General features: G+C 33.6%; 1 protein-coding gene across 3 annotated transcripts in view; it reads left to right on the top strand.

The window, feature by feature from the left end:
• LOC126976741 (uncharacterized) overlaps positions 1-13,929 on the top strand; it is a 92,733-nt gene that overhangs the window by 61,705 nt on the left and 17,099 nt on the right. The window lies entirely within an intron of this gene.

Consider the following 13,929-nt stretch of genomic DNA (forward strand, 5'->3'; position numbering starts at 1 on the left):
GATGCTTTTTTTTGGTACTTCTCTCAGAAAAGTTATTCTTATAGCTTGTACTTTTTGTGAAGGTAATGAACTTCAAATTAGTAGTGAATAACGAGGATTGTAAGCATATAAACTGTTTTCCACGCAAGAATTTTGAAAATATTGTCTTTGTTACATAGATGGCGGGCCGGCTCAAGGTCTCTGGCATTTAGTGTCGCCTTAAGTAGTTTAAAAATCCCGACTGCAAATGACCCTTTTAATTGTCTTTAAATAATAATACTTACTTCCCATAAACTAGCTATTAAGTAACTAAGTTCTTATCCTCAATAAATAATTGCATAACCAATGGATAAAATCAATCAAATTGAAATGAATAATAATCAACTCGTGTTCATCTATTGAGCATTAAGCTTTGTTTTGTAAACACGTAATAACTGATTAATTTAACATCTTATAAATAAAAACAATACAGTACGCGGCCATGACAGTTAATTGTAAAATAAAAAAATAAGTTGCATGTCAGAGGAGGAACACGATACTCCATGACCTGTAAGCCTTGTTCACTAATTATTTGAATAAAAAGCTACCATTCATGGTGTTAAATATTTAACGATATCTTTCTAGAACTAAGTTATACCAGGGAGATACAATTCTTTGATTATTTATTTTATTTATTTATTTATTTATTCATGTATAGGAAAATTATGAATTGTATCGTTCCTACTGGCAACTTGTCTCTAAATCTTAGATTTACTAACATAGTTATAAGATCTTTGTTCGAATAACATACTATTAGGTGATGCTTATCAGAAAAAAACTTTATTTTATTTTATTTTGTACATTATAACTGAGTAACATTATTATTTAAAAAAAATGGATATCCCCATGTAAATTGCAATAATGTATAAATAGGTAAAATTCGTAACAAATTTTCGCTCACAACAATTTTACAGAGGCGTTACTTTTTTATAACATATATAACATATATAACATATATATATATATATATATATATATATATATATATATATATATATATATATATATATATATATATTAGACTCGCTTTTTCGCACGACGTCATACGCTTTAAAACGCATCGTACTACCCTTAAAAATATCTCATTTTGTTTGATATCATAAAACTAAAAAAAATAAGAAACAATTAAAAAAACATCAATAGCTCCCCTCATTCCGTTGGCAAAAAAATTTCCGAATAAAAAAAAACTAAACATGGTATGCCATTCTGTATTCCCCTGAATCCGTGTGTGAAAAATCTCATGATGATTCTTTGAGTAGATGAGGTGTGGAAGAGTAATACATAAACAAACACACATTCGCTTTAATAATGATAAAAAGTAAACACTAATAGCCCTATATATGCTGACCGTGGATTAAGTAGGCGCAGGCAATCGCCTACCATCGAGTGTTGTGAGCCTACTATGTATTCGATATTATTTTTAAGAATGTTATTGTGTGTGTGGATTTAGATGTGTATCTGGATGGAAATACTGTCAAACTATCAGCATACTACGGAATTGAGAAATAGAGAAAAACAAAAGGATTTTTTTTTAAATTTTACCTTTAAAAATAAATATAATAATTGAAAAGTTATTTTGATACAACGTTACAAACAACTACGCGCCGGTTTATAGTGGACTAATAACTTCGATCGATTGGACTGAGTTTAAGCAAGGCTTGAAACCGGTTCTAAATTTAACGGTTAATCTATAATTTCGTTTGGAGGAGAAACGTTACGGGAGTGTTTTAATAATCCTTAAAAACCGACTGGATCAGCATAGTTACCAAGTGGTAGACGTTTCATGCTTACTGTGCGATGTTGTTAAACAAATCTTTACTAAACATCACAAAAATTTTAACTATTCTCTGTCAAATGACTCGCAGATTAAGTAGGTGTAACATTCTAAGCCAGTTACGGCCATTTTTAATAACCTATAGACAAATCTATCCTTTTACGCTTACTTACATTTCAATAACCTATCGTCTCACATAATCGGCCGTTTTCAATAACCTATCTATTCTTAGTTTAACTTATAAGAGTTAGGCAAATCTATCCTTTTACGCTTACTTATATTTCAATAACCTATCGACTTTGGACTATAACTATACTGGACAAAACTATGGATAGATAAGATCTTGTCATTAAACGGCGAGAGCAATGTATTCGTAACTAGAGATACGTTATTGAAAACAGCGGCCAACCTATATTGGACATAACTATGGATAGATAAGATTTTTTATTTAAACGGTGATAGCAATTTATCCGTAACTAGAGCTACGTTATTGAAAACCGTTAATCAACAATGCTTTTAAGTTGAACTTAAATAACCAAATCTAGAAATCATCCTAAAAAGAAGAAATCCCAATCAACACTTCTCTGCGTACTTAAACATTAACTGGTTTGACTTATTTCGGTTTCAAAACCTTGCATATAAGAAATATTAAGATACTCGTAAGAATAAGAAACACGAGTGATACGAAACTGACGTCCAACGAATAGCGAATAAAGATAAAGTGAAAACAGAAGTAGGAGAGGAAGAGACTCAAGAAATAGAAGTACAACCCACAAAAGAAGGGGAAGCAGAAGAATAAATAACACGCGGTGAAGATACAAAAAAAAAACTACTGGGTCTTACCCGCGACTGTCAGGCCTGGCCGCATCTAGAAAATATTGAACATAAACTCTGTGTATATCAAAGAGCAAAATGAATGCAACAGAAATGTAACAAACATAGCAGGTGTTATTGTGAAAATAAAAACACTGAAATGGAAATAGATAGATCATACAATCGACAGAGATGGCAGATGTCAGGCAGATTAGTTGAGCAAATAAGATCACAGAATGGTACCCAAGTCCATTCCTTATAAAGGTGCAGAGGCCACTGAATCGGAAAAATTGGAGGGGTAAGCACAAGAAAAAAAATTAGGTCATTTATTTCATGAATAGGTCGAAAAAAAAGACCATTTTGATCTGTTTAATATAATTACCCAAGCATGGGTAGAATTCGCGTCATAGGCAAAGGAGCGAGCAGTTGATGAGGTCAGGAGCATCTAGCAAGGTCACCCGGTTGTCTTCGCTGCGAGGGCATTGCAATACTTGAAATAGAAGCTGTTAGTGCATGTTATGTATCGTGAGATAATGATAATTGCATTGAGGCTATCATATGCATTCGTGATTCCATTCAAGACCTGCTTTGTATTCTTGTCCAACCACATATTAATACTATGGTGTGTGTAATACATACCTGCTTTTCAATAAATACCTATTGTAGCCCTAGTAACAAGTGTACATACTAGAATTATGATGGGACTGGCAATAAGAATTCGATGAGTCCGTCGAAGTTGCGGTTGCGGTCTACAGTGATGTGAACGACTTCAGGGTTCCACGTTTTTAAAGAAATAAGGAACCATTGCCTAAGAACGCGTGGACATTTCAACTTTTTAGACAAACTATAATGTTTAATGTCTCTTGCCGAGTAGATAAATTAGGTTTAAAATAAAGTATACAATCCTGAAATCATTATATAATCCCCACATAATGAGAGGGGTGCAGACGCCATTTTTGTGACGTCATAGTTACGTTAGTACCATTCAGATACTTCGAATCACCAATCAAAAGTACCGTGAAACCTGCCACTGCAAATACAAAATTTTAGAACTTTAGGGACTACGAACACTGTATACGTACGACTGTTGAACGACTTTTGAACAAACGAACAATTGATTTATATTTACACGCATAGATTTATTGAGACCAATTTTAAATATATATAGTTTAACGAAACCGTTTGCTTTAAGTGGCCTCTTTGTTAAGTCATAAGTACTTTAATGGGACCGGTCATAAATAATCGAATTTCATATACATAGTTATCTACCTATTCATTTAAAAGAACAAATTTTACAGCCAAACTAGCGTTAGACAGTGACTTTGCCTCCGTAGATTACATTTACATAGGTGGTATTCTTTGAAATGAATTAGATTATTGCACATTTATGGCTTTCTATTTAAATAAAACCTATATTCACCAATTTTCTAAGAATAAACTAGACCTTAAAAATCATGTCAAAATCGGTGCAACTGTTTCAGATATAAGCCGGACCAAACTGACAGAAAGATATCAAATTAATCTAAATGTAAACAAAAAAACTGTTCTTTTGACATAATTTAAGTTATATTATATTGTGTGTATATATATGAATGGATATATACTTATTTATTTATTTATAATCGCTTATAAAATGCTCACAGAATACCTTTACTTATATATGGTGTATGTGGATGATGCAGCTACTGTACTCAATAACCTTTGTATTAATTTACATTTACTTTTTTGATTTACTCGTGTAAGACATTGACTATTTGACGTTTGAGTGTGTTTGTTGCATCATTTTACATTTTACATATTATATTGTAATTGAAATGATTTGTAAATCGATGTAAATCTTGATATAAAAGAGTAGCAATGAGTTTCTTGCTACTTCTTCTCATTAGCTCAACCCTTTACTAAATAGATGACCCTTTACGGTAGATTCATAAGAAAAAATTTTTTTTTGACATTCATAAGTGTCATTTCCGTGACCTACGTGAATAAACTGATTTTGATTTAATTTTATATTGTAGATATTATTGTAGAAGCCTGAGTAATATTTTATTAAAGAATCATAACGTATTAACGGATCTCAATTAAATTGCCGATATATATAAATATTGCCATATAATAATTTAAATCAACTCATAAATAAGGGACTTGGCTCAGTTCCGAGACAGCCGTGGTATTTGTAATACAAATGATGGAGACATAACCATCGGCTTGGCTCCCAGAATACTGCGGTTATTTAGGTTCACAATATCCATCAATACTTACAATTAGTTCTTGAATCTTCTATTTACAAATGACGAACCGATACACATGAGCTTTTGCAACTTCGTCTCAATAAACTTCAAAATTGCTCCACTTGATAGAACCATATTTTAGTAAAATTTTCTCAAAATATAAGCTGCTGCGTAGTATTTTTGTAACAACTGGCGCGCCGAGAGGAGAAGAAGCAGCGCAAGAAACTCTATCAGCATTCTTTTTTACGCATTAAATAAAATAATCTATAAATAATAAACTGTTATTTCTATAATTAACGCGAGTCTTCCTCATTTAATTAAAATAAATTTTACTGGATTCAAGCGCGTGTCCAGTCCAAAAAAACAACTACTTAAACATATATATGTTCACAATACACTTAATTTAAAACAAGTTTTATCCGAACTGTTCCAATTATTTAAATCTGTAGCACAGAGGTCCCATGGTGTAATGGTTAGCACTCTGGACTCTGAATCCAGCGATCCGAGTTCAAATCTCGGTGGGACCTTAGCTTTTACATTTTTTTTTTCAAATAAATCTGTATTTGATTTAGACGAAGTAATTTTTTAAGCCATTTCAAGACGAAACTTTATTATAATATTATGATGAACGCACGGCAGGAATTAAGCCCGGTTGTTACCGGATTAGATAAATTTATGCAACTATGCAACTTTTATTTTAATATCAAGACAAAAGTAATGTATACTTCTTAAATCAATATGGTATATTTATTATCTTTTCAATGGTCAACTTTAAACTTTTTAATTATACGAAATACATTCACACAAATAATACCACTTAAAATATAATGTGTAGGTAGTATACGACCCATATAGCCAAGTGGTTAGAGACACTGATTTATATGATGAGTATCGATATTTATCACCGAGATATGAATGTTCTGGAATGTATATCGTATTAAATATATCATTGTCCTGCATCCATGTACAGACTAGATATGCCTAGTTTGGGGCAATATAATTTGTGTAAATTTTTGAAAAAGAAACAAAATAAGTTATAAGTAGTAGCCAAGCGAAGTATTACGTTTGTCTACTGAAGGTTTAAATAACTATAAACTAAGAACTCGAACACCAAATGAGTAGGAGTGACAAGTGGGTTGATCAGAAGATACAGCGAGATTTAAGGTGAAATGCAATTAGTGAACGGATGTCGGTAACATGACAAGTATTCGTGTAATGATTGTGACTACAGCGCGAACCTGCTGGACGTTGTACTACTAGACTATTTAACTAAATGGAGACGTTGTGCATTTCTATTTCTTATCCCAGACATTAAGGCGAGAATAAATGCCAGTAACCTTGAGCATGTGGGAGGAGCTTGCTTCAATCCCGAGTCCCGACAACCGCACAACGAACATTGCACGGCAATCCGTGGCACAACGTACCTACCTTGTATTATAATAATAATAAAAAATAAAATAACTTTATTTAATTCCACACTAGTTACATAAAAAGTTACACGAAATTGCTTAGTTTGATATTACTAATTAACTTTAATAAATCTACTACTAATGCACTTCAATCTCCTTCTAATGTGGACCCCCTCAGGGTAAAAGTCTCCTCCAAAGAATTCAATTTTTCTCTATTTTGAGCAATTGACATCCAGTCTCTCCCTGCGTTGGATACAATCTCGTCTTGCCTACCGGGCGCCCGGGCGACCTCTACTTCTCACGCCTTGCGCTCCTTTCCAATTTGTGGTGTAAATTGTCCTTCGATTGTCATCGTATCTCCCAACATGGCCAGCCCATCTCCATTTGAGACATTGAGCGAAGTGTAGAGCATCCTATACCTTGGTTATTTTCCGAATTATTATATCTCTTACTCTATCTCTAACTTTTATATTTAACCTACCTTGTACTATTAAATTATTATTGGTCGCAACGTACAGCTCGTAGTTTCGTAGAGTAACAATACGTTTCAAATTTACTGCGTGATTGTAATCATAATAATAAAATATTTTATTTGCAGCTAAAAAAAAAATTATAAATGAAACTTAAATATAATAAAATATAAGTAGGTCAAAACATCATCTGCATACAGGCACAAGCTCGGCATATGCTGACACATATATCATGTATGTCCAGCGCCGATCTTCCGCTTGAGCTTGTAATGTGTATCACTGACTGTTTATTGAAAACTTTTGTATATTTTGCTATTATGTAACTTTTATTACGAATTTATACACCATTAATGAGATTTACAGTTCTCCCGATAGTTGAACGTTGAGTAAATTAAGGGCTGAGATCCATAGAGGGAACTTAGACATTGCAACTCACGTAAAACTTAGCTGAGTGTGATAAAACTTAGGTAGACTTAGGCTCAGCACAATTTCAGATGTCAATTCACTATAAAAACGAAATCAAAGATTACGCTAAGCTTAAACTCCGCTATATTTTACGTGAGTAAAGTCTGAGTAAATTCTAAGTACGCGCTATAGTCTAAGAGTTTGATATTTGAAGGAATGTAGTCTATTCACCCACGTATACAAGGAACTTTCTTCAAAACTATCACTGAATTGGAACTGCCGGTATCAAGGTCAAAGTCGAACAATCTTTATTCAAGTTAACTATGCATAGAAAACTACATAAATAATGTTAAATGTCGGCTCTACCAGTGGGAGGCTCCTTTGCACAGGAAGCGAAGAGTATGGGTCCCCCAACAGCGCCTATTTCTGCCGTGAAGTAGTAATGTGTAAACATTAATATGTTTCGGTCTGAAAGGCGCTGTAGCTAGTGAAATTACTGGGCAAATCAGACTTAACATCTTATGTCTCAAGGTGAGCGCAATTGTAGTCACGCTCAGAAATGTAATGTTAGGGTGTTTCAATTACCATCAGCTGAACGTCCTGCTCGTCTCGTCCCTTATTTTCATTTAATAAGAAACTCAATATTGAGCTCTCATAAATTAATTTGTATTGAAGATTGAGTGGTAATAAATAACACAAATTAATTGGTGATAATCACAATAAATATAATATAGTTACCGCCTTCGCAACTTTTACTTACTTACGGATGTCTTCTTCATTTGGTTAAATACTCTAAGGCGTGATGAGTTACATATTACCTGGAACTGTGCGTCGTTTGCCCGAGCACTTGATCCAAATTCAGATTCGTATATTTTTTTTATAGTAATAATACACATCATATCGACAGCAATAAACTGAGTACTCACTACTCACAGAGACTAGCAAAGCTCCCGTCATTGATGTGGATCATTCCACAGACAAACAACTGAAAGAGTTGAGAAATTTTGGTACATTGGTATGTTACGGATTACTGAATATACATTTACAAAATAAAAAATAAAAACATATAATGAAGGTTTGCTTATAATACTTTTGTCTGAGTGAGTGCTAAAATGATAAAAACTATTTCTGTAGATTGGTGATGTATGTGATTGTAAATCAAGCATGGCTTGTAATGGCCAATAAGGAAACCGAAGAAACATCCTACCTGTTAAAGTTTAAGTAAGTGATATATTCCGAGACAATGCTTTGCAAAATCTACCGGTGGCTCCTTTGCATAGGATGCCGGCTAGATTATGGGTACCACAACTGCGCTTAATTCTGCCGTGAAGCAGTAATGTGTAAGCATTATTGTGTTTCGGTCGGAAGGGCGCCGTATCTAGTGAAAATACTGATCAAATGAGACTTAACATCTTATGTCGCAGTTGTAGTGCCACTCAGAATTTTTGGGTTTTTCAAGAATCTTTTCAAGAAAAAAATCACGAGTATATCGGGGCCGGCAAAATCAAAGTCCAATTCAACCCTAAGAAGACACAAGTTTGTGCGTTCACGTTGAAGAGAATCATCGCTAAAGTCATCTCCTATCGGCTTGAATCATTAGCGTTACATAAGTCATGGTCATGGGGAGTGCTCAGAAGAGTTGTTTGGGTTGACACCAGTAACCGAATTCCACCACCAGACATCACAACAAAATGCAAAGTCCAACCTGCATCGTGCTTATGTTTTTCGCTTTGTTGCCACTTTCTAGATCAAATAATTGCTGTAGTTTTCCAGAACCAATACGACTAGGTTCTTCTAACATAGATCGTATCTTAAAGGCCGGCAACTCATCTCTTAACCCGTTGCCGATCTCAGGGCTCCGGATCCGCCGGGCTGTGGCCCGTTTTCCCTGTCTTTTATAAAAAAAACATCGGGACTATTATAATTCTGTTTGTGCTACTTTTTTAGCCGAAATTTTGGTTATGTTTACCTTAACCGGAACAACGTTGTTTTGCCATATAAATTATTTTTAGAGTTAGACCGTTTCTTGGACATTACAACATTACTTTATTTTTTTTAAATAAACGTAGCCTAAGTTACTCGTTATTACATCAGCTCAAAATCGGTCCAACCATTACAGAGATTAGCCGGAACAAGCAGGCAGACAGACTAAAATTGTAAAAAATGTTATTTTGGGGTATGTACCGTATATATATTCATATATATGTAGTAAAAAACGGTTATTTCAATATAACAAACAGACACTCCAATTTTATTTATATGTATAGATGAATAGATTAGGTGATTTTCCTCAAACGAATCGAAACCTCAAATGAAACGAATTTATGGTCTATATTTTGCTGGGTATAGTCCCGTTTTGTCTTTTGTGGAATTAACCTGTTTATAATCCTAAACTCCAATAATGTTAACATTCTGAATGAAGTAATAGGTACAAACCGATTTTAACCGCTATGTCCGTTAAATTTAGAACGGGTTCTAAGCCTCGCTCCAGCGACCACGCTCTAGCCTCCGCCAGACCCACAATCGAAAAATTATTGTCTGCGATAGGCCCCCCTCGCAGTGCCGACCTTTAAACTAATATTTATTCCCTAAAAGATAAACTTAAGAATTTGGCTTTAGGTATCCTGAAGATATAACATCTTCAGGGACCCTGTTGTGTCTGAAAATAACGTGAAAAATATGTCAAGACTAAGTCTTCATATAAAGTTCAAAACACCATTAGTTCTGGATACTGCGTTATTCGGTATTAGATTTTCAAATTATAAAAAAAGGTTCAAAAAACCATACGATGATTGTCTGATTTCTTTGTCATTCGTTACTTTCAATAATTTTCAAAAATATATTATATTAGAATAACAAATATTTTTTCCATCGCCTTCTTAAATCGTCAAGAATGGACAGGAGAAGGGATTGAGCGAGAAAAGTTTTCGTGGGAATAGGAAGAAAGTTTTCATTTCATTTCATTTCAAATATCAAAAATAACAAAAGTTGTAATAATGGCAATGAAAATACTCTGTCAAAATTTTAGCTGTTTAACTATTAACCTAAGCATCATTCTTCAAATATATTTTTAATGTAATTAACTGGTAACAGAAGTAAGCGACCGGTACTTCGATTTGTGTTAAAATAACGTGAAAGAGTAATAAAAACTAAGAATGTACTTCATCATTTTTTAATACGTTCTTTCACTTGCCTCGCAGTTCGCAATACACTCTTTCTCTTTCGTTTCTTATCTTTCTTATGTAGTCGCTTGTTATATCTACATTCGGCCTTAGAATATTATGCAGACAAATAACAATAACGCCAAGAGCCCCCAATCCATAAGATGGACCCACTGCCATCTTAACTTGACACGCAGGATACAATTGTGTGACATCAACAAATACCAAAGATAAAGATCTGCAGTTTGTTTCATTGTTTATCGATCGGCAGGAGGACAGCGCACCGCCGCGGCCACGCGATTGCCGGTCGCGTTAGGACTCTCTAAAATGCGAATCATCAGTTAATGATGCCGCGTCCATTATGTAATTACTTGATGTAAAAAATGATACAGCCGAAATATTTGTCTCGTCGTTATTCTGGTTTTGTTTGCAGAGACGGATTCCTTAACCGTAAAATACAGAAATTCTGAAATATTTCATGGTTTTCAAGTCAAATGAGAAATGTTAATTTACGGAAATGTTGTTGTTCTAAATTTCTGTCCATTTAAATATTTAAACTTAAGCTGAAATTGTTAAAATTGCATTACTACTATATTAACTGCCGCTTTTTATAATTAACTAATCAACTCCGTGTAGTGTCTATCTCATCTACGTGGATTGATTTTTTTATAATTAAACTTAAGTTAAGTTTATTAATAGGAGTTTCAACTATTTGCGATATGAAGGAATGGTATTTAAAGGTGTTAATTCTTATTTGCGATAGCCCTTGTCCGATTTTATCTATTGACTAATGATATCACTATGTACCTCCCTACCTATTCAATTAAAATAATTTAATTTAACTAAAACAAGTTTTTCATATTTACTTAACTTTATATTTAGATTAAGTTTTAATCGGTCCCATGGTGTAATGGTTAGCACTTTGGACTTTGAATCCAACGATCCGAGTTCAAATCTCGGTGGGACCTTTCAGTGTAGTAATTTTTTATTTTGTAAGCTTCCCACTGTTATATTATGATATAATATTACATATTTTTGTACGAAACTAACCGAACTTACATGAAAAACAAAACAATCGAAGGTTGTATTCTAAGCTAATACTTCGTTTATCTCATGAATACACAATACATAGTAGAAATATTTGAGAAGTACGCTTTAAAGAGGTATGCTCAGAAAAAATAACAGATTTAACAAACTGTGTAATAGATCTTTAACGTAATGAACAGCATATTGTAAAATATAGATGTGTAACAATGTAACAGTTTGATGCAGAGACCACCGGCGGCGATTCTCAGAGGCTTGTTATAATGTTCCCAGCGAGATCGGCGCGGTAATCGCTCGCTAAACTGCTCGTTCCCAAATTCAGTCTCGAATATCTAGCGAGCCTTGAAGGCTTAACTGAATATTTGTTTAATTTGATACTATGATTATAGTTTAGTATTGAGACGCCATGGAGCTTTCTCTTGAATAAGTTTGAAAACTGTTTAATTTGGTAGAAGCGCCATCTTGTAGCGTACGTAAGTCGATAGAGGCGGATGTTGGAAAGAAAGGAAGGTTTATTTCATAGTAGGTATGGTTCGAGTCAATGAGTTAGAGGAATATATTTGATTAATAATCTGTGGTTAAAGGCAAACATAAATATCGATTATAATAGTACAATAATAATTGAAGTCTTAAGACAAGCGGAGGTACAAACCAAATTAAATTAAAGTTCAAAAGTAAAACTGTATATTGTATATACGACGACCTGTATAGCCGAGTGGTTAGCGATCCTACCTACGAAGCTATGGATGTTTGTTTCCGAGTCATGGATGTTTATATGTATTTATGTATGTTTATATGTATTTATATATGTTTAAGTAAGTATATTGTATTAAATATATATATCGTTGTCTTGCAACCCATAACACAGGCTATATATGCCTAATTTGGGGCAAGATAATTTGTGTAAAAATTGTGTCAATATTATATTATTAATATTATTATATATCCAGAGATATTTATGTAGATAAATAGATAGTTATTAAAATAGGATTTCAAATCACTTATTCAATTTTCAAATCTACCACCCAGTCGAAAATATTTGCCTCAGACCTGAAGAAGGGGCGCAAGAATTTAGAAAACTTCCTTTTTTTAATAAAATTTATAATAATAATTAATTGAGAGCTGAAGGTCATCGCAACATTTCTACAGATTAAGTAGTATACTAATAAACTTTAACTACTAACTATAAGTAACTTTTACCACATAAAGGTTTTTTAATTTTTTTGTGTTTCGTAACACAACAAGTATTTTCTTTGGTACATTTTCTGGGAACATGTAGTAAAAGCATATATTATACATCGCCCAAAAAATACTTACTAACTCGAACTAACCGTGTAGTAGGCATAAAAAGTTGATTCGTTCCTGGTATTAACATTATGGTTTCAGTTTTCCAGAAAATTCGTTAATCCTCCTATTTATACATATACATTACATTATCAAGAATGTAATCATGTAATATCCCTACCAAAATAATAAATGTGAATGTAAGTTTGTTTGATACGCGTTCACGCCTAAACCACTGAACCGATTTTGATAAAATTTATTACAGAGACAAGAGTTTGGGAAAGGATGTAAGCTACCTTTAATCATGGCTTGGGGGGGGGGGGGGTTGAAGTTTGTATAAAAGTTCTTAATTATTAAAGATATTGATTGACCATGAAAATTTGTATTTTGGCACACGATGTGTTCTAGCGTTTTTAAGATTTAGACCTGTATGGGGTGAAACAGGGGGATGAAAGTTCTATTGTAGGTAGTTTATAAAAATGTATTAACCACAGCATTTTGTTGTGTATTATTTGCAATGTGAGTATATTAAAAATAAAAATACTGCCCAAAGCAACTGTTGCACGCCACGAATTCGCGGGTAAACGCTAGTATTATCATAATTATAATTTTTTTCAAATTTAAATTAATACTTTTAACTAGATCCATTCATCCATCACTCATTTTAGTATAGATTCACCCCGTTCTGTCGGTAAACAATTCAGAAAAGTAATCACCGCTCTTTAATTTCCTATTTTTCGCAAAGGAGCATATAGGTGTAAGAAAATTTATTGAATTAGGCGTTACTTTGCTAAAATCCATAATTATACAAATGATTTAAGTTTTCTTTAGTGTTAATTCCGCCAATATTTGTTTTTTAAAACAATTCGACACGTGTTTCGCCTCTACACGTGGCATCCTCAGGACGTGTTGTCTCGCCAAAATCTGGCACGAGACTGTTTTGGCGAAACACGTGTCGAATTGTTTTTAAAAACAAATATTGGCGGAATTAACACTAATGAAAACTTAAATCATTTGCATATAGGTGTGCTCGGCATTGTCGGCAGTAAGACAGAAAAACGAATTCAAATTCTACCCTTTCGTGCTACTATTTAAGGACAGTTGAATGACGTTTGAAATGGGGTGCACTTAGGGGTAGATATTATTGGTAAAAACTATTTTATGGTAATAAAAAATTTATTTAGTTAAGATGCTCCAGGATGCCGGCTATATTATGGATACCACAACGGCGCCTATTTCAGCCGTAAAGCAGTAATGTGTAAGCATTACTGTGTTTCAGTTGGACGGACGAGCGCAGTTGTAGTGCCGCTCAGAATCTTTGGG

The sequence above is a fragment of the Leptidea sinapis genome, chromosome 42 (genome assembly GCF_905404315.1).
Source record: "Leptidea sinapis chromosome 42, ilLepSina1.1, whole genome shotgun sequence".
In the NCBI taxonomy this organism is placed as follows: Eukaryota; Metazoa; Arthropoda; class Insecta; order Lepidoptera; family Pieridae; genus Leptidea; species Leptidea sinapis.